At 43.7% G+C, this 21,443-nt stretch overlaps 1 protein-coding gene across 3 annotated transcripts in view; it reads left to right on the forward strand.

Annotated features, from left to right (window-relative positions):
* The first annotated feature begins 352 nt into the window (after window positions 1-352).
* The window catches only part of LOC136423550 (polypeptide N-acetylgalactosaminyltransferase 12-like), a 39,822-nt gene continuing 18,731 nt past the window's right edge, over window positions 353-21,443 (forward strand). Inside the window, exons 1-2 of one of the 3 annotated variants that reach the window (XM_066411763.1) lie at window positions 353-374; window positions 21,264-21,429. The gene's annotated coding sequence lies outside the window, so the exon portion shown is untranslated. The other 2 variants (XM_066411761.1, XM_066411762.1) reach the window with 2 other exon arrangements.

Here is a 21,443-nt window from a genome sequence, read left to right on the forward strand (position 1 = left end):
AACGCCCGGCCAGAGCAGACGTGAGAGGAAAAGGGCGCGAAATCGGGTCGGCGTCGCCATGGCAACTCGCGCGGAAGGCCGTTTTTATCAGGTAGCGGCACATGCCCAGCTGAGGTCGCCATTTTCCCGCAGTGTTGTCAGACAGGACGCCGGTGTTGACGGTATCTTTCCTGTCAGCTGGGCCGGGTGAGGAGGCGTCTTGGCTCCCGTATTCCCGGGATTTCTGGGGCCCCTGTTTTGATCCTGTGTAGAGGAAGGATTATTCTGAGGTATTTTGCACTGAGATTATTCTGAGTACTAGAAAAAATATCGACCACGCTGACTGGCATAGGCTCCTGAGAGACCGTGCACTTGGATGGTACACCCGAACAGAGGTATGTCTGTGTGTATGTGCAGTTTGAAATGAAATGAGATGTACGTGCAGTTGTTGAGGTCTGAACTGTCTTCAATTCAATTTCACCGTAGTGTAAACGCTTGATGGAGAGGGTTTAGCTTGGCAGGTTCTATCTATTCATTTATTTAGCTTTCTATGTTCTATGTATGATTCTATATCTAAAAGTAACTCTTTCTCTCCATTTCTCCCCTTCCCTGTCTCTCTCTCTCCCTCTCTCTCCAATCTTTCTCCCCTTCTCTTTCCCTCCTTCCCTTCTTTTTTGTTAGACACACCCGTGTGATTGGTCAGATTGGTACAGCACGGAATTACTCGCTATTGGTCAGCTATAGAATGACTCGCTATTGGTCAGTTATAGAACGACTCGCTATTGGTCAGTTATAGAACGTAACAGTTCGAGACCACATTTGATTGGTCAGTTATCATTAAAGAACGTTACAGTCCAGGATCACTCATGATTGGTCAGCTGTAGGACGGGCCAGGTCAGAATCACACGTGATTGGTCGACTTCACAATGGGACCTGTTAAATTCTCATGTGATTGGTCAGCTTTAGAACCAAGCAGGTCAAATTCGCACATGATTGGCCATTCAAAGACCGGAACTGGCCAGAAGCCAACGCAATTGGTCAGTTGAAAGACGGGACAGGCCTTCCCTATCATGACTTCAGTGCAGACGGCCGCGGACCAGTTTTCGGTTGCTAGGCGACCAGCTGCGCCCCAGGCGAACTGAAGTGATAAACCTCCTTCCGCTATTTATAGAACCGTGCTGTCAGCTTCTTTTCTATTTATAGACCACAGATGTTTACGATGCGCCTTTAATCGTAGCGAATGCATTATACATTTATCAATGAATGATAGCCGCTTTATTCAGTTTCCCAGTCCTTTCCTCAGTCACTGACGAAAGATAGCGGATGCTGTCTGAAGCGTCTCACTGTTTCAAAATTTTATCCAGTTGCTTGAGTAACTATTCTTGGCGTATCTTATTACCTGGATGTCTAACCTTCATCAACGTACCGATAGCCTTAATTGTACATCCATGCCCTGTATATCGGGCTAAACACAGGCTTGCAAATATACAAATCGTAATGAAGTGCACATAGTGAACAGGACTTCTGATACTAATCTAAGCAATTGGTTAGAAAACTACTCTGATTCATAGTTTCGGGTTATAAAGTAAAGTAGACTCATTCCTCAAGCTAACCGACATCTTTCACACCACAGTCATCCTTCATGAAGACATCTTGAGCCGCAAAGTTCCTGATTTTGGAATTTTTATTCAGCCTAGTACCACAGCCGGTTTCGCCGTATCGCCTAGTTTTGGCGTAATTCTTATTTCTTATTGTCATTTTGTGACGTTAAGAATATAGGTTGTTGGGTTTGTTTAACATTTGTGAATGGTTTTAGGCATCCCAGAAGCGCGTACTAGCCTGGTTTCTCGGAATGCGGCTGTGCGTCTGCTTTCTGGGCCTATAAGTCTGATCAAACGTATCTCTGATACCCTTGCAAGTCCCGGGGCGTTTTTCTACTAGTATTTTGGCCGTGGAAAGATAAGGGTTAATGACAGGTAACAAACCGTCGCCGGGATATCGCCGCATTAGGAATTTATATGTAAGTTTCGGAAACGCTTTCTGGCGTAGCAGGTAAGTGGTAGAGAGTAGCTTCTTGGAAGCAGGCAGTATTCTTGGTTTCTATGGCGATGAGTCTGCAAGCCCCTGAGCAGTCTGTTTCTATCATGATCATCTAAATGTAAGTTTCATTTGTGCTTTTTGGTGTAGAAGGTAAGTGGTCGAATGCAGCTTCTTGTAAGCCTTTGTTTTCAATCGATTAAAAACACTTTGTGCTTCTTTACAATAGGCACTTGATGGTTTCAAATCATTTCCAAACTGCTCTTTGCTTTATGAACAATTCGACTGAGAACAATTCAAAACAGTCTAATATTATTGACGGCACACTGGTTATTTACAAAAACATAAGCGAAAATGGCAACACCGAATTACCATTTATTAGAATTTTTGTAATTGCATTAGTTTAACAAAACTTTCTGTCATTCAAAATTAGCTAATTTTCTTAAAGACCTCTGATCAGCTTTTTGGTGTCCATAGCCTATAAGATGGCATCCATATAACTGCTTTATTTTGGCCTAACGAGAACACGGTGAAACAGGAGTAGTAGAGTAGCATTGAACGGGCAAGGTCACGGAAACAAGATAACGGACAGATGGTCCGGTGACGTCAGCAAGGTCAACCCGGGTTGACAATGACGACAGTAGAGGCCAAACGTTGGTAAAGTTGCGGTGTGCACACATGTTTTTTTTTTCTCCAAATGATGATGTCGCGTCAGGTTACCTGTGCGCCACGAAAACGGAATTGACAGGTGTTGCGTTGACGTCATATGTGGGTCAAGGTCATTTTGTGTCTGTCATCGATCACCACCCATGTGAATGAATAAATGAATGAATGAATGAATGAATGAATGAATGAATGAAATCAAAATGGGCTGTCATCAACTACAGGTCGACATGAACCTATAACAAACGTCAGACAAAGAACCAGAATGTAAAGTTATATAAAACGTTTGTGAAGACCAAAATAAAACCGCACGAAAGTCACACACGGAGCTCGTATGGCCCCCGTCCAACACCAACAGACAGGTCACGCGGGGACAGACAGGTCACCTCGGGACAAGTGTCTCCTGTTTCTCGCACCAAACCGTCCGTCAATTCTGACCGACCAAGGTCACGCGACCTTGAACGTCCCTGACGGAAGAACACAGTGGTGCTCACTTCCGTTCTACCCCCCCCCCCCATGCCAACCAAACAGAAATATGAACTGCTTTCTGCTATAACGGAAACGCCAGATACTTTACTAATAGGTTTAAAACGATCATGAATGACAAAGACGCTTAAAGATTTCCAAACCGTCGGACGAAAAGAAAACCTGACAACAACAATAAAAACGCCTTAAAAGACGTCCACAAAACAAGCCGGGGCCTGACCTCTGCTTGGAGAGTAGCTCAGAGACGCAGAGTTGACTTACTCCGTGTAAACAGCCCGATATGATGATGAAAATACTCCAATAAATTAAGACGTGCACAAATCTCTTTGCGCCCGCGATTTGATTTAAAGTGAATTGCCAATATTTCGTCTTCCCTGGAACTACTATTGACCGTGACTGCCCCGTCGCCGTCGCCAAACAATATGGAGACTTCTTTCATAGTTTATTTATTTTTTTATTTATTTATTCATCTTCAGACATGTGGGTAGCCCCATTCAACTTATTTGAAGTTGATTTCCAAGGGGGCCCACTAAATAAATAACAAAAACGAATCGTGTTACATTCAGTGAGACAACCAGAGGACAACAAACAATATATACAAACGAGTACTAGTACTCGGCGAAGATAATAAACCGAAGCGTCATTACAGAGAACAGTTGTCGATGTCAACCAAAAACGTCAACGGTGGAGGTCAGAGGTCAATGTGCGGAGGAGTGTGTCCTAGGGCAGCTTTAAACTGCCGTAGAGTTGGTGCATGTCTAATGTCCGCCGAAAGTGTATTGTAATATGTTGCTCCTCTGTATGCAAATGTGCGGTGGCCGGCTGTGTTTGTGTAATTGGGTTTATGGAGCAAAGAGGCTTGTCTGGTGTTGTGGCTGTGTAACAGGTGGTTGTGTACAAAGGTGGTATCCAGGTATGTTGGGACAAGCCCGTTAATACATTTAAAGACCATCACACAATAGTATTTAACTGGCCTCCTTATCAGGTTAATTGGCTGTGCTGGGCTCTTCAGGCTTATCATGTGCTTCATTCTGATTGTCTATCAGTTTTCTGATTTTTTTTTCCGTTTCTTTACAATCGCCCAGCCATAAGTGAGAAACCGTTTACAGTCAGACCTGATACAAAAAGAAAATATCACATGACAAGCAAAACAAAGCCCAACCCCTAGTCCTACGAACGAGGCTACCTTTTACCACCACCTGCAATACAAGCTGTAATGTAGAGCTTCAGACGTGACGCTTTACTTACTATTGGGAAAATGACTTTCCCCGTGAAAGTGCCGCCGAAGTTAAGAGGTTTTCTCCCGGCACTTGTGTAAACACTCCGGGCTTTTACGTCGTGGCGGGTCGATAGGCTGGCGCCAGCTGGAGTTGGGACGAGCGGTCGATGTAAAACACGGAAGGGGGAGGGGAGTGCTGTTGTAAGGCTCCCTTATGTACGTCACTTTGTCATGGATTGTTCAAGATATGAGGATACACGCTCAAAGCTATTCACCTTTATCTCCGCTTGTACAAGTGAATTCGATGCGCTCCGTTCTGTTGACAGATTCAATTACATACTAGGAGGTGATAATCCTAAGTTCCTAACTGTGTAAAGATAGGTATATATGTCAATGAACGTTTGGACATTAGAACAAGCAATGTATAAGTATACGACACGTGAAATTACGATATGTTGCTCTATCCCATATGATTGTGTGTAATCAAACCCATGTATGCACCTATTCGTTTGTATGTATGTATAGATGTAGTAGACCTTCCGAAAGTCGCTGTACTTTTGTTGTGTCGATAACGATCTGTTTAAACTATATTCTAGGGGGAGATAACCCTTACTGTGTAAAAATAGGTCAATATGTCAAAGAAAGTCTAGACCTTAGAACCCATTTTGTAAATGCTACGTTAGACTCAACATGTTGATTTACTCTATTCAATGTACATATAAAATTATGTATAGGTTAATTCATTTGTATCCACTTGACTGTTTGTATGTAGTAGACCTTTAATGCAAAAGTCGCTGTACTTTTGTGGTGTCAATAAAGATTTCCTTCGTATTACCTTGACCAAGAAGGTAATGTTTCAGGTTTTGCTACGGTGGAGTGGCTGTGGATGTTAACCCAAGAAGCTGTTGATGGGTGTTCATGTTTTTTTTAAGTTTTTTTTTTAAGGTGGGTAGGTGTTAGAGGGTCGAAGGTCAAGTTTGAGATTGGGCCTCCTGGCTGATTCCTATGGTACTGCAGCGAAACTTCAATGTTTGAAAAATAGTTTTCTGAAAGTGCTATGGTCGTGATTTTGGGAGTGGTGGATAGCTATTGTCTATGCCTTTAGTTTGTTTGATTGTTTGAACCTTTTTTTTTCATTGATGAGAAGCTCAAATTGGCATTTAGGCCGCTTTTCATTGAAGTCATGAGGAAGGAGGTAAGAATCAGATAAGATATAACATAGATACAGTTTACATACTTGAAGTCCTAATAACTCTATCAACATGTATCAATACATATACATGGGACAAAACATGTAGCGGAAGCTGGTTCATGGTCTGTGTTCGTTCGTTTTGGTCATTTATGTTACTCTTTAAGTGTGTTTTAAGAGTCTGTTTCTGCATCTGTGTTTGTCAGCGGGTACACGTACCTTCAGCGTAACCGTTGACGCCAGTATCAGTGTCATTCAGCCGTTAACTTAACTCCTTGTTCTAACGTTATAAACTTCACAGGTCATTCCAAAGAGCGCGCCCTTGATATCATGACATATGTTTTTCTGCAATGATCGTATTGGTATTGACACGATTGAATTAACTAGAGGTCTGTTTAGTCTTCAATTCACGCCATAATTTAATACCGTGTCGTGGTCCTATGTCTATAACATACTATCGCATCTCCTGTAATTCGCTGAACTATATTTCTCTTGTGTAACATCTATTAACATAATTCCGCCACCATGAAAAGATAGGTCTAAACAGATCTCCAACCCAACGTCCCTTGGATATATTTGTAATGCACTCATGTATATCTGATCGAACTGTGCATACCTGGGGGTGCTGCACTAGAGACCTCTCAAACCCACTGCTTTTCAAAGTGGCGGATTTATGTAACCTGGCGGATTAATGTTAATGGAGGTTACATGTTTAACCGAAGCGGAGCAGTGTTAATTGAAGGGATAACGAGAGTTGATAAATCTTTCTAATCGTTTCATCTTCCGTTAGTTTCTTCAGACTTCCTCTAAATAGATCCATTACATTTTCAAGTAAAAAAAAAGAAGGCTGCATCAAAACTTGAATCCGACTATATTGACTTAATCAAACTGTGTGTGCTTCCATCAGGCAAGTTGTTTCTTGTGGGTCCGAATTTCTGTTTGTGGATACAATACAGTAGCCCATGTTAGAAATAGGGCTGATAGAAATACTATAGTAGACACTGATAAGCATACAATAGTCTGTGATTAAACTAAATACAAAAGAAAACAAAGAAACAGACAAAACCATCGGTATATTTTGATAACAGATGAATCTGCTGTTAAAACTTAAGAAATGGAGTTTAGGAATGGAATTAGGACTGATACCGAATTTTTAAATTGTATATAATTGTGATCATTGTGTATTATACGCCAAAAATAATTACTCAAGCAACTGGATAAAGTTTTGAAACAGTCAGACGTTTCAGACAGCATCCACTGTCTTTCGTCAGTGACTGACCAAAGACAGTGGATACTGTCTGAAACGTCTGACTGTTTCAAAACTTTATCCAGTTGCTTGAGTAATTATTTTTGGCGTATCTTACTACCTGGATGTCTAACTTTCATCAACGTATTGTGTGTTATGTCTGTGCATTGTATTTGTATCCAGGGAGCCTGAAAAACAGGTCAAGAGACCTGAGTGTGTCTTCTGGTTAAATAAAGAAATGGAAAACATGCCCTAGTAATTGTCACCCAAGGGCACAATTCATTTCAATTGTCATAATGAATAAGGATATTTTCCTCTGAGAAAATTTTAGGTTGCCGCTTTAGCAGGTTATTCTCGGACAATTGATTTTAAAGCTTGCATTGATGATTTCAGAAAAGACCGTTTGCTATGTGAATGATAGAAGAATATTCATTTCAGTATCATGATCTTTAATTTCACTTCAACTCAACTCATCAGAAGTGATTTCTATGTCTTACGAACTAAAACGTAGGGCTTTGTTTTACCAGTCAGAGGATCGTAAGTTCTGTAGTAATTAGTAAATGAATCCAGATAGACGTTAGCTCTCTCCTAATTAATCTTTTAGTCTTGTTCGTTCGTCTCTGCTAATCTCCTAATCCTGGTTTGTAATCCCAACCCCGGCCCGGCCCCGCCCCGCCAGCCGGCACGCTATCATCTGTGGTGAACTTGTCAGGCAACTACAAGTTATTATGGGGGTTCCGTGTATATTTAATCAGCTTTGTGAATGGAACTCTCCAAGCAGAGGTTGGTGGAGAAGATTGGGACCTTTCTTTATCAAATGCCCCGTTTTCTGAAAGTGCCGACAGAAAACGGGGCATTTGATAAAAAGTTCGCCACCAACCTCTGCTTAGAGAGTAGGTGAACGGAACTTTACGTTGACGCTATCCCCTGAAACTTTACCTTTGAGATCGCATTGTTAGCAGCGACACCTAAGCTGCAGTGCAAAATGAACCAGTCAGTACAGCCCTGAAGAAGATCACGATTATCAAAACGTAGGCCATTTCCTTGGTTCTGAATAAATAACTTTGTTATTCAGCTAATCTGTTATAAGAAATGTATGTTGAACTGGAAAATCAACATAAAAACAGACTCCATGGAGAAAGTTGGTGGTTTTCTCCGAAATTCTAACTCTCCGCCTCCCCATGTCACCCTGACCACCCCTCCGACCCGTGTGAATGGAATCGCCTGAAACATCCCTTGTACTTGTGCGCCTTAAAGGGCAATTTGTAGACAATTAGGAGCTCCTTAAAGCAGCTGTTTCCGCGCGTCTCAAGGGGGAACGGTTTCGCCTTGAAGTCTGCTCAGCGTCATGGGCAAGTCCATGCGTTGCCATGGCGACGGAAAGGTCTCGTCTGCGCTGACGAAAAGATGTCGTCTGCGCGGGTTTCTGAGGGAACTGCCTCGCGGGCATCTATGTAGCCTGGAAACAAGGCCCCTCTGTGGGAAATGTATATTTCTTTTATTTTCAATATCGCCGTTTTCTGTGTTTTGTTTTTGTTTACCTGTTGGATTACCGTGATTACATAAAGTTTTCTGATCTACGTCTCGAAGGAGTTGCCAATGGTTTAAAAAACTAATTATAAGCACACACCGACAAAATGGATGGAAAGAGATATATCTCAATATTTTGTTCTAGAAAATTGTAGCCATTAGCAGTGCACAACAAAACAAGCCAGTATTAGACAACCTTAGCCCATGTTGAAAATCACAAATCAGCGCCCCCAAAAAAGATAATGACAATTAAGTTTATTGCATATTCATGCCCCATTCTGGCTTAATGCAGTACGTTAGCTACAAGAGAGTCATAGTGAAATACATGCTATGTTTGATCTCTACCTATAGTTTATATCTGTCTTATCTCTTCTTAAAACATGTGTAGACGAGTTTGCAGATGCTTAATTTTTTTTCAGTGCATGGGTAGTTGATAATAAACGCCGGCGTCCCAAGAAGTCTGCGAAGGAGGCTAATCTAAGGAGCCCATTTAGTCCTGTTGATTGACGTAATCGATACGATAAAACTGACGGGAGGGTCACATCTGAGAAAGCTGCGATCGTCTTTAAGGAATACCCTGCCCTTCTAGGAGAAAGCCTTTAATCTCTAGTGTATACCTTCTTACTGAGATTCATTCTTCCTAGAGGCGCTGCAATTTGTATAGCTTAGGCTGTCAATAAAATGCATGTCAAAGTACCTCCCCCAGTTCTATATACTATAGCTTTAGGGGGAAGGGGACAGCATGTAACGCTGAAATATCTTTTTATATTGAACACATAATTTCCGGCCTTTTCAGTCTAAATAACGGAAGATTATGTTCGATATTATCATGTATCATTGTGATATTTTTGGCCATTTCTAGTCAGTGCCCGGAGGCTGGGGGTTGTCTATATTACAATCTTACTGGACCTCACAGGTGCCCTCGTTTTTTATGGAAGGGTCTCCGATTCCTGTACAGTTAATAAAGAGGACTTCGTAATCAGTGAAAAATAGCTGCAAGTGTTCTTTGAAACAAGGAAAAGTCGAATTCACATAATTTTGTATTTGTGTACATTTGTATGTATCAAGATTGTGATTCTTGTAGAAAGTTGACAATGTATGCATGTATTTATAAACTATTCCTTTGTTGTGACCTGTGCTTAACCCAGTGGATATGTACGTACAATCAAGTAGGCTAAAAATAGACCTCCTTTGTGCAATTCATTCATTCATTTAAAACAACAAACGATAACAACAATGGGTGGTTAGTCTCGCGGAGTCTCGCGAGACTCGGCGTGCGCGAGGCGTGTTTGAGGAATTGTTTGAATAGTTGGCTGGTTGACCCTCCCGTACGTACAACCCGTCCCACCACCAGCACGCTCACAGACATGGCCGCCGCCGCGACCTGACGCTCCCTCCTCTCACCTGACGTACCGCCCGCCTCACGTACACGTCGACACACCTGTCCTCAGGTGAGAATAGCACACCTGGCGACGCTCCCTCTCCGCGTAAGAGACGGGAAAGCGTCGCGAAGGTGATACGTGTGTGTTTGGGGGAGAAAGTTGTAACGTGTCAGTTTTCACTGCACCTGAGTTAACGTTCAGGTGAGTCACCGGTACAGGTGAGGTTTAACACAGGTGTGTAGATAGTGTAGACTGTGTGAGTGTTTACCTTACCTGTAGAATATGTTGTTGTTGTTGTTGTTTACGTTCGCTGGAGGCAACGTCATAGTGTTAATTTCCTGTCTACGTAAAGTATGGGTCAGGTGTTATATATGGCGGCACTGTTTGTGTGTGTTGGGTTGGGGGAGGGGGAGTTCTTACTGTAGCTTTGACAATAAGCAGCCTCGTCAAATATTAATGCCTTGCCTTTAGGTACCGAGCTCACAAGGCACGCTATGTGTGTGTGTGTGTACAGTTCAACCTGTACTATCTAGTGCCCACCTCTGCGTAAGGATCACCTGGAAAATATGAACACTTTTTGGTGTTTCCTTGTAGATTATTTTTCACATTGACATGAGCATTAGGGATCCTGTCAACAGTGACCACCTGTCTAATATGACTATTCCCTTTATGAGTGGCCAGTATAGACACTGTTGATTGCTTTGTATGTATCTGTAGTTGATGTTCTGGTGGCCACGTCGTTTCTGCGTTTTTGCCCACCCCCCTCCCCACCGAGTGGGTTATGTTTACCTGTTTATCGTGGTGACATTGTTATGTAGATTGCCGTTGGTCTGGTTTGTGTAAATAGCACATGGCACAGCTGAGCGAGCTCACCTAGCCTCTCTACCAGGCTAACTACAGCGGCTATAGGGAGAGAAATTTTGACAGGGGAGTTTGAGCACCATAGGGTTTCATTGGTGGGAGAAATGTTTAATACCATTCCGAGGACTGACTCTCCTGGCTAATTATCCCCCATTTGTCGCATTTTACGATCCGTACCCCTGTAGAAAAGCTTGATGAAGGCTAGGTCTCACAGGAAGAATTTCTGTTCTTGTAGAGAACATTGTATAGATCTTCTGTTATGTCCTTGTTCTTATTATACAAGAGCTGAGGAGCCAAGAACAGTCGTTGGGGAATTGATTTGTAATGGTTGAATGGTGATTAAGCAATGCAAACATAAACACAGAGAATGGGGTGGGCGGGGTTTTGTATTCAACAGAGTAGAAAATGCATGACTATTCAAAGAGGGTTCTTTTACGCCATGGTCTTCATTGCTGGATTGAAGTCGAGAAGTTTTATAGAAACTGCAAAGGCTATGTGACTTTTGTGCTTATTATGGTTTTACTGACGTTAAAATGTATTAACTAAATAAACATGTAAACCCATGGTCAAAGCTAAACGGTACACAGTTAAGTACAAAGTCTACAGATATTTGTACATGCTGCGTGCTACATGTTGATCAGGATAATTATACATGTAGTTTTATCGGGTTGGTATAACAGAGACTATAAGAGTCAGTTTACTAGCTTGTGCACGGCCAAGTTCTGTGTTACCAACCGACGGCTGTGTTCACAAAAATGGTAATATATTACAACGTAGCGCAGTGATAGCCTCGAGCAGACTTTTGGGTTGCTGGAAAACTTGTAAATTTGGGTCAAATGGTTCGACTTGAATAATTTTCTATAGGAGTTTAACCATCTGTAGATAACAAATTAGCAACGGACTAATATCTTTAACTCTACACTATGGCAGACTAACACCCCTGGAAAATCATTCTCCCTAGAGCCGGCGTAGTTAGTCTGGTAGAGACTAGGCACATGTGGCTGTAACCGCCGAGAGACCAAAGATTTCACAGATCGCTCAACAAATTTCATAGATAAAGAACGTTTCGTGTGTTTTGTTGTATTTTAATAGCCTCTACCAGGCTTCGTCCTATCGTAGGGAAAATAGTAGAAATCAGCCGAGGTACTCCGCTATACTGGGTAGGTCCGCTATACAGTAAGGTTCCATTTCATTGGACCCTCTCTCCGTAGCTAACTCCCTTGGCACACTATTCACTCTATTAGGCAAATTTCTACTCTTTTTCCAGCCATCCCGCGGAGCCTGGTAGAGGCTAGTATTTTAAGTCATACTTCTACAGCTTGCATCATATTCTAATTGTAAAATCAAGGGTAGCATGAATTCAATTTTGGTCGCTGTACGGTCGCTCATCGATCGCCATCTAATGGAAAAAGGGGTAGCCTCCACCAGGCCCTCCTACGGCCGTACGGATCGTAGAATTCGGCAGACAACGGAATAATTAGCCAAGAGAATCAGTCCACGATGAAGATCACATTTCGCCCGCATATGATCTTTGATGTCCACTAATCACAGACTAACGGAGCCTGCAAGTGAAACCCTGGCAAATATTCTCCCTACAGCCGGCTTAGTTAGTCTGGTAGAGACTAGAAAAGGGGCCTTGTACGACCGATTATAAGTGGTCCGCCGAGCCTCTCAGCGCGAGTGCGGTAACCGCCGTGTCCACTTCAGCCGGCCCCTCACTAAGGTGTGTGCTTAAGTACGACACAACTTTCACCACATCCGTAATGTAAATCCTATAGTCTAGATATCAGCCTTCTGAGTGCGCGTACAACACAACTTTCACCACATCCGTAATGTAACTCTGGCAGTCTCGTGACAAGGCTTCTGAGGGGGCGCACAACACAACTTTCATCACATCCGTAATGTAACTCTGGTAGCCTCATTGCCGGGCTTCTAAGGCGGCGTTGATATCGCCGTATCCGTCCTGTCACATTTTCTTTAGAACTTCTTATTTGTACTTAGACAAAGATAGGGACAATGTGGCAATGCATTCAAGGTAGGCCATGTTGATTTGACTAAGTATATGGATGACATCCTCTGGGAACCCCAAAACTGCTGCGCGCGTGCGAATAATAAAAGGTGGTGTGTTACTTTAGAAGACGAAATAAATCACGAGAAGATGAATAACTAAACTTCTTGTTTAGGCTCCAAACGATCCGCATACGGACACCATCTATTGATACTAGAATCTTCCCCAGTTTTACTTTATTCAACAAACAAGGAAAAACAAACAACAAGCAAGCAAATTACTTATAACACACAAAGCACAACCCAATCGAATCGAAAACTAAGCCTCTTTGGCGGGGATAATGAATGAAAACGGCAACATATTCTACCCGAGGCCCGGAGCCTGTGTTTCCAGGCTACCGCGGAGAGCTGACATCCGAAAAGCTACGCAAATATTTGCCTTTTCTCGCGGAGAGTGGGTTCAGCCTTGTGACGTGGCGGGAACGTCCGGGTGTTGATGGGCGAGTTTGTACACAGTCTGACGTGCGCCGATAACGTTCTGAGGAGGCGGGGAGTTAACACCACCACCCCCTCCCCCCATTCTACTAGACAGGCGAAGAGCTGCAAGAAACGAACATGGATCTCTAGAAAGATGTACAAAATTCCGCAAATGAAGATGAGAAAAGCTTAAGCTTGATGTAGGAGTTTGTACACAGTCTGACGTGCGCCGATAACGTCATGTGGAGGCGGGGAGCTAATAAACCCCCCTCCCCAATTCCACGAGAGCGGCGATCTAGCTGCGACCTGAAATTCGATAATCGCTCAACGAATTTCATAGATAAAAACCAAACGTTTTGATCTTTATGTATTTTGCTGTCTTTCATGAAACCCTTGGTAATTTTACTTAGTCTTCCATCAAAATTTCGCACTCGAAATTAAGGGCATAGCGTTTTAGAGGGTCAAGATTTCAGAATATTCCCATTCCTACTTTTACATTTGGCACGATATTACAACTATGAAGCCAAGTGTTACGTTGATCCAATTTAGTTCGTAGCGAGGTCGCAGAGCGATCGCCGTCTAATGGAATGGGGGCCTAAACAAAACGAACGTGGAACGCTAGAAAGATGTGCAAAATGCTGCAAAAACACACGTTAAGCGTTAACCCGAAACTGCTTCTGTTTGAAGATTAGAAAAGCTCCGTGTTTTAAGCTTGATGTGGGACCTAAGATTTGTACACACAGTCTGAAGTGCACCGATAACGTTATGTGGAGACGGCGGATGAAATATGAGGCTAGACAGTCCTTCTAAGATGTACAGCATGCCGCAAATCACGCGCAAAAAGTTACCTCTGATGATTCGGAAAGGTCATTATCTTAAAGTTGGTGTAGCTTACGACAGTCTGGCGTGCACCGATAGCGTTCTGTAGAGGCGAAGAGCTGCAAAAAACGAACATGGATCTCTAGAAAGATGTAAAAAATGCCGCAAATACACACGTAAAGCACTAACCCGAAACTGCGCCAAAGTTACTCAAGCAACTGGATAAAATTGTTAAAATTTTTCAAAATTGTATCCAGTTGCTTGAGTAACTATTTTTGGCGTATCTTATTACCTGAACCCGAAACTGCTTCCGCCTGAAGATGAGAAAAGCTTAAGCTTGATGTAGGAGTTTGTACTAACAGTCTGACGTTCACCGATAACGTTATGTGGAGACGGCGGATGAAATATGAGGCTAGACAGTCCTTCTTAGATGTAACAAAAAAATATGCCGCAAATAACGCGCAAAGAGCTACTTCTACTGATTCGGAAGGTCCGTGTCTTACAGTGTGTGTAGGTAACAGCAGCCTGCCGTGCACTGATAACGTTTTTAGTAAGAACGTTACGTACGGCACCGCGAGATTGCCATTCTGTCAGTCGTGATGCTGGCACTTTTTTTGTCTCCTACTTTTGAGGAAGGGTTCAGGGCCCTTGCAGTTACAATGAATATCTTGCTATTTTGGGAACATGAAATAGCGCCGTCCAATTGTATACAGGTAATCCCCCCCCCCCACTGTGTCTAAAGAAACTAGCCTCGTCTTTTGCAGGCTTTCAGTGCGTCGCTGGCGTTTATTTTCGGGATTGGGTGGGGTGGGGGTGCGGGTGGTGGGGGATGGTGGATTCTGGGGGTGGCAACTGATTCGCAATCTTTAACACACCGCCCGCAGCAGATACGATTTCCCCAGCAAAAGAACGATATGTTTAAAATCACGAATCAGCGCTCCCCCAAAAATACGCCCCCAGAAAGCCTGCAAAGGAGGCTAGTAGAAACCACCCCCAGTTGCCAACTATTTTCCTCAGCCATGTAAGGCGTTGTTGAGATTAAGTCTGAGTGTAGCTAGTAACGGCTTTCTGTGCGTTTATTTTCAGGATGGGGGGGGGGGGGGGGGGGCTGGTGGTGGCAACTGATTCGCAATCTTTAACACACCGCCCGCAGCAGATACGATTTCCCCAGCAAAAGAACAGCACTTGGCCCCGATATGTTGAAAATCAAGAATCCGGTCTCCCAAAAAAATCAAACGCCGCCCAGAAACTTCCAGTCACCGACCATTTCCCCTCAGTCCTGTAAGTGGTTGTCGAGACCAAGTTTGAGTGGACCTTGTAACGGATGTTAATTTGCGTGTTTGTGAACACAGTGTGACTTGAACTGCTACAGTGGGACACGCGCATGCGCGACTAGCAGGTCGATAGCTACAAAGACGTCCACGATCCCACAGGAACTCTGAGACGCACCTTACATCTGCTCGGAGATTAGTAAAATCGATGTGAAAGAATGGAAACAGAGTTTTGGGTTTCCTTCTGGAAGGGTGATGAGATTATTCTATTTTCTACAAGAGGATTTGCTATAAGGCGTGGAGCTAAACGTTTTTGTTTGTTTGATCTCGACGTCGAAATATTTTCCTTTCACTCACGTCAAGCTGTTGTTTTCACCCGGCCAGCTGGGGCGGCTCCTATTGGTCGGACGGGAATCTCCAAGCAGATGTGGGAAGCGAAGGCTGTAGCACTCTAAAAGCTATTTTGTGACGGACAAAGTTGACATTGATTCTTTAGCGTGCGTAGTCTAGTGGTTAGCGATCCTGCATCTGAACCCAAAAGTCGTAGGTTCGATCCCGGCTGTGTCGCTCACCCGACATGCACGCTATTAGAGAGGGTTACAGTCCTTAGGACGGGGCGTTAAACTGTAGTCCACTGTTCATTGTGCTTGTTGAAAAGAACAAGGGGAATCTTTTAGATACAATGAACCTGTACATACTGTACATAGCGTCTTCTCTGTCACGATCAGTGGAAGAGTAGCTCATCAGTGAGCTAAACTGGTTCGATTCTGATTATATTACACTGACCGACCTGTCACACCTAACCTTTGCACAACTAACTGCAAGCGTTGTTTAAATCTAGTATCCAGTCATGATGCTCCTCAAGTACTTGGTGGCAAAGAGTTCCACTCTACGTCTGCAGTTGCCGACTCAGTCTGCGCGCTCACAGTTACAGATGGTATCGAGTAACGCGCGCAAAATTGCCCTCTAAGCGGGGCTTTATCCCGGCCGGCCGGATGTGAGGCCCGCCGACACGGGTAGATGGGAGCGTGGATATGGAGGGAGGCCTCGAGAAGCATCCAGGCAGATGAGGGGAGGAAAAATCGTGACGCTTTCTGACTGCGTAACGTTTCACGCTGGGAGGGTAACTTCTGAGGGAAACGGGACAGCTAAGCATTGATAAATTGATCGATCGATTAATGTTTATACGGGTATTTGAGGGCAACTGACTTCTAAAGGTGCCATAATTTCAAAATAGCCATACTTGTAAAACGTCAAATCAAGGTGTGAAAATGATCACGAGGAAAGAGTTGAACGTGTGTATATATGTGTGTGTGTCTGTCTCTGTGTGCGTGTACGTGTGTGCGTGTACGTGTGTGTGTGTGTGTGTGTGTTTGTATGTTTGTGTGTACATGTGTGTCTGTATATATGTCCGTGTGTGTGTGTGTTTGTGTGTGTGTGTGTATGTCTGTGTGTTACAGAATGTAAAAACGCAGGAACAATAAAACTAACGCACCAAGGCGAGCAACTTGCAGTCAGCAAACGTAACGATTTGCCCTCCTAAGATTTACCTGCAGATACCCTAATCTGCACGGGTTAGCGCCGTGAGGGAGCCGCACCATCAACAGAGTTAGCCGTCATTTTACAAGCTTAGGCTGCACGATCTTAAACCTACGGATAACGTCTTCTGTAAACCCATACCTGAAGCGAGAATACTCGTGAGGGGTCCTCTATAAGAAAGGAAGGGCGCCGATATTTCAAAAAGCTCTGGAACATTTGACAAGTTTAGGAGATGTAACATTCAAAGTTTGTTTCCTGGACTTCACATCAGTAGAAGGCTGAAACAATGTCGATAAATATATATATAACTCCACATCAGTGATGTATATATCGAACCTTATTATGGACCAGGAACGTAGCTTACTCTTCATGGTTTGTCCCACATGCCGTAATATTCTATAAGCTTAGGCTGCACGGTCTTAGACCTACGGATAACGTCCTCTGTAAACCCATATCTGAAGCGAAAATACAGGAAAGCCTGGTTAAATCGCGCGTATTTCGGCCCGCCCAACATTCACCTGAGGGGCCGATACCGCCTAGGGTTGCGGAGTGTGCCTTAAACGCACTTTCCAAGCAGAGGACTGGGTCCGGTTTGGTTTTGACGTGTTTAAGCGTTTTTGTCGGGCTTCCTATTTTGTCCCGTTTTCTTTCAACTCACGTTAGTGACATAAAGAAAACGGGACAAAGTAGAAAGCCCGACAAAAACGCCTAAAAACACGTCTAAGAACAGCTGGACCCACTCCTCTGATTGGAGAGTACGTTTAACAGACTAGAAAGGGTGCCTCTATTTAAAACATATCTAGAAGATTTGACAAGCTAGTAGTTTAGGAAATAAAACAAAGTTGGTTTTTTGTACTTGAAATTTGGGAAGACTAGAAAAAATATATATATAAAACTCTACACCATTAATGTATATATAGAACATTATTACAGACAATAAACGTAGTTTGATCTTCATGGTCTGTCTCACATGGTCTGTCTCACATCACCCTATGCCCACACACTATTATCAACTGTTGTTCATTCGCAATCAGCCGCCGGGCACAAATTTGCAATAAACTTTATCACTGTTGAATCACAAAATCGCAACTATCCCCAGGGTGTGTCTGCTGTCGCGTTTCCTTGTGAAAGGGACTTTTTTTTTAATTTTAGTTTAGCCAACTGATGAGAGAAAGTGGGCGTCGTGTTGGAGTAGTGGTTAGGGTGCTTGACCCAGAACCCAGGGGTCCCGGGTTCGAATCCCCTGACACACCACCGGTGTTGTGCCCTTTGGAAAATCACTTTACACGACTTTCCTCACTTCACAAAACCGGGCCCCTGACTTCGATTGTGGAGTTAAAAGGCGATGGAAGTAAGAAAAGGGTTGGGCTCCACCTTCCAGCACCGTGCTCTAGACACAGTGGATAACAACCCACTGCCCCTACGGTCTCAAAAGGGCTATGGGACCACCTTTGCCCTTTTTAAAGAAATCAAAACGGTTTAAATGTCAGGCACAGAGTGGCATTAGCTTGGCCTCAGTGTTAGCCAGCGGTGTCGGATAAAGGGTACTGTCGGATAAAGGGTAATGAGCCGTAAGCTTTACCCATTCCTGCCGGGACCTTTCGCGCTTCAATAGCCATGATACGGATCTATCCCGCTATCGCCTCTGCCGAAATCTGCATAGAAATGATAGTTCTGGACATAAAGATTGACCAAATGGGTGAGCTTTGAACACTTGGAAGAGATAACGTTTCTTGTCAGATGGAAAACGGAACAAGAATGAATGAATCTTTTTATTTTCGTACTTGAAACTAAAACTAGAGAGAAGAAATTGGCACAACTTCTGGTCAGATAGAAAACGGAATAAGAATGAATAGAATAAATCTTTTTATTTTTGTTCTTGAAACTTAAGGAAGAGGACGTGACACAGTAAAGGTTTTCAAAGGCTTGTACTCTTGCGTCATTGGTGCGTATGCTGTAAGCTCACCATCGTTTGTAAAATTAAGGTATACAGCCGTTTACGTGTATGTAGTAGATGGTATCAGACAGAAACATATGGTGATGTCGTGATGATGATGGGCAGATAGTATCTATCAGACGGACGGACGCCGATGCGATGGTGATGATGATGCTGATTTTATGACGTCAGTTAACTGTAGTTTGATTGCCCCTTGCGTTAAACGGCGTCGTAAGGTTTAACCTGCAGCCTGCTAAGGTAGCCGTTTAGCACCAAGTTTGGCACCATTATTGGTTATGGGGTTAGACAGCAAGGAGAAGGTTAATATATGAGCAGACGGGGAGTTAAAAAGGTGTCCTACAAGAATTAAAGATGTACCATAAAATGTGGCAAAAACAGGCGCAAAGCCGTGAGACTGAGTCTAATCCTTAGTGGAGTTTTCCTACTAAAACGCTACTTGAGTGGCCTAGGGTTCTCCCTGCACAGTCTGTTTGTTTTATTAAGATCTCCATTAGTGTCACATAAAAAAAAACACTATTCTACCTGGAGTCATGAGTCGACTCCAAGTCGACTAAAAACCGGCGTGTGTGTAAAACAGATTTAGTGCATCCTTTACACGGGCGACACCTGCCTGAGCTATGTTCAGCAGGTGAGGGTCCAGACATGCATGTCGCGACCTTTCGCGCCTCAACACCGACGACACATTTCTCACCTCCTGGCGCTGACATCTAAAACGCTTTTATTCTACTCTCCAAGCAGAGGTTAGGCTCCAGCTAGTCTTTGGACGCGTTTTAGGCGTCTTTGTCGGGCTTTCTATAGAAAGTGACAAAAAAGAAAGCTCAACAAAAACGCCCTTAAACGTCCAAAACTAGCCGGAGCCTAACTTATGCTTGGAGAGTACTCTTAGTCAACGTCCGAGTCACTAATCTCCTAGCAATCTAATGGTTGCTAGAAGACCGTATCTAACTGGCAGAGGAAGCTTGTATGGCAACAAGCACACAAGCTTCCGCTGCAAGTTGGATACGGTCTTCTAGCAACCATTAGATCTGCTTGGAGATTACGAGTCACACCAACACCCGCCTCAGATGATACCGTCTCTACGTGCTCCGTTGCCATGGTAACTGGATGGTTATGGCCCGTGCGAGGCGATGAGGTGTATCGCTGTAATTTGCTCGTAAAACAGTTTCCGTTATCAAAACGCCGGCGGCAACAATAAACAGCGGAGAGAACGGATGTGTACATGAGGACGGTTCGTTAGGGATGTGGAGAGGGTGAAGGTGGTAAGGGACGGTTCAGTAGAGATGGGGCATGGATGGGGTGCAATGAGGCATATTCCATACCGGTGTGTGCTACGATTATACTTTATTTTGAGTATACTGTATTTCTGTATATGTAAACATACCGACGCACATGTGTATATCTGTACGTTTATATGTATTCATATTATCCATTTAGATAGGTAGAGAGAAAGAGATAACATTGATAGATAGATAGATAGATAGATATGCATGTATATATATACGTCTTTTTAGATATATATAATAGCAATACGAAGCGAATTTACTACCGTTTCATTTACGTGAAAGCAAAACGCAAATTGCACAGCAACAAGGCTGCTTGTAGCGAACGCTGGATGAAGAACGGTCGATTTTGCGCAAACGGCGTCCCACAAGAACAATAGATAAGCCTGACAAATTGAGATCCGCTTTGCTAAACGCGAAAATCGATGCGTTTATTCTCCCCGCTCAGTCTGGCAAGGAACGAGGATAGAGGGATACATTACCTGGAGGGGAGCGCGGATGAAAGGATAAATTACCGACTGGGGCTGGGGTCGGGCACGGTGTAAAGCGGGGTTATCTATGGCTAGTCTCTACCAGACTAACTACGCCGGCTAAAGTATAGGGAGAATATTTGCCAGGGTTTCATTGGAAGGCGAAATGTGATCTTCGCTGTGGACTGATTCTATTGGCTTTTTCTGCTGAATTCTATGATCCATACGCCCGTAGGAAGGCCTGGTGGAGGCTAACCTATGACAAGGACGGTCTGTTCTCTCTTTCTGACAATATCAGTCATTTTCCTGGTAAGAAGTATCTTTTGGAAGAGACGGTCGTTAGACTTTAGGGTGTGTGTCTTCGAATGGAGACCCCAAATGAACTGGGGGTAGTTAAACCTGTGTACCTGGTGCACATTGGGGTTACAGTGCCGAGGGAAGTCTGTTTTCATTGGCGATCGCTCGTTTGTTATGGTTTGGTATGACGAAATTGTGTGTTTGCGATCACGTGACTTTGCATATGACGTAAATGTTGTCCGCCATGTTGTATGGTTAAACTTGTGTGCCTGACGTATAGAGGGTTTACCTGCACCGAGAGAGTTCTGTTTTCATCTGCAACTACTCTTTTGTTGTTGTATGATATGACGTTGTCAGGATCATGTTTGCACTCATCTGACTATAACCTAGGTGTTATCCGCCATATTGGATGTTTAAACCTAAAACTGGTTGCTGCGAACAGGTGGTTGCTCACGACAGGGCGGGCTTGTAACTTGAGGCGGTTTCATTATAATTCTATCTCTTAGGGGCTCAATAAGCGGAGGTAATATACTGATAAATTGTTATTGTTCCAGCGGTAACCGGTAAAGTGCGGAAGTGCGTGGGAACGAGAAGAGCGGAAGTACGTGGGAACGTGCAGTGTTTGAAGTGAAGGATGCGGCAGGCCTCTTCGCGGAGTTCCATCCGTGACGTCACCACAACTACTGCCGCTGATCTCCACACAGCGTCTTCTTACCACAGGTGAGTCTCAAGAT

This window comes from Branchiostoma lanceolatum, chromosome 17 (genome assembly GCF_035083965.1).
Source record: "Branchiostoma lanceolatum isolate klBraLanc5 chromosome 17, klBraLanc5.hap2, whole genome shotgun sequence".
Lineage (NCBI taxonomy): Eukaryota > Metazoa > Chordata > Leptocardii > Amphioxiformes > Branchiostomatidae > Branchiostoma > Branchiostoma lanceolatum.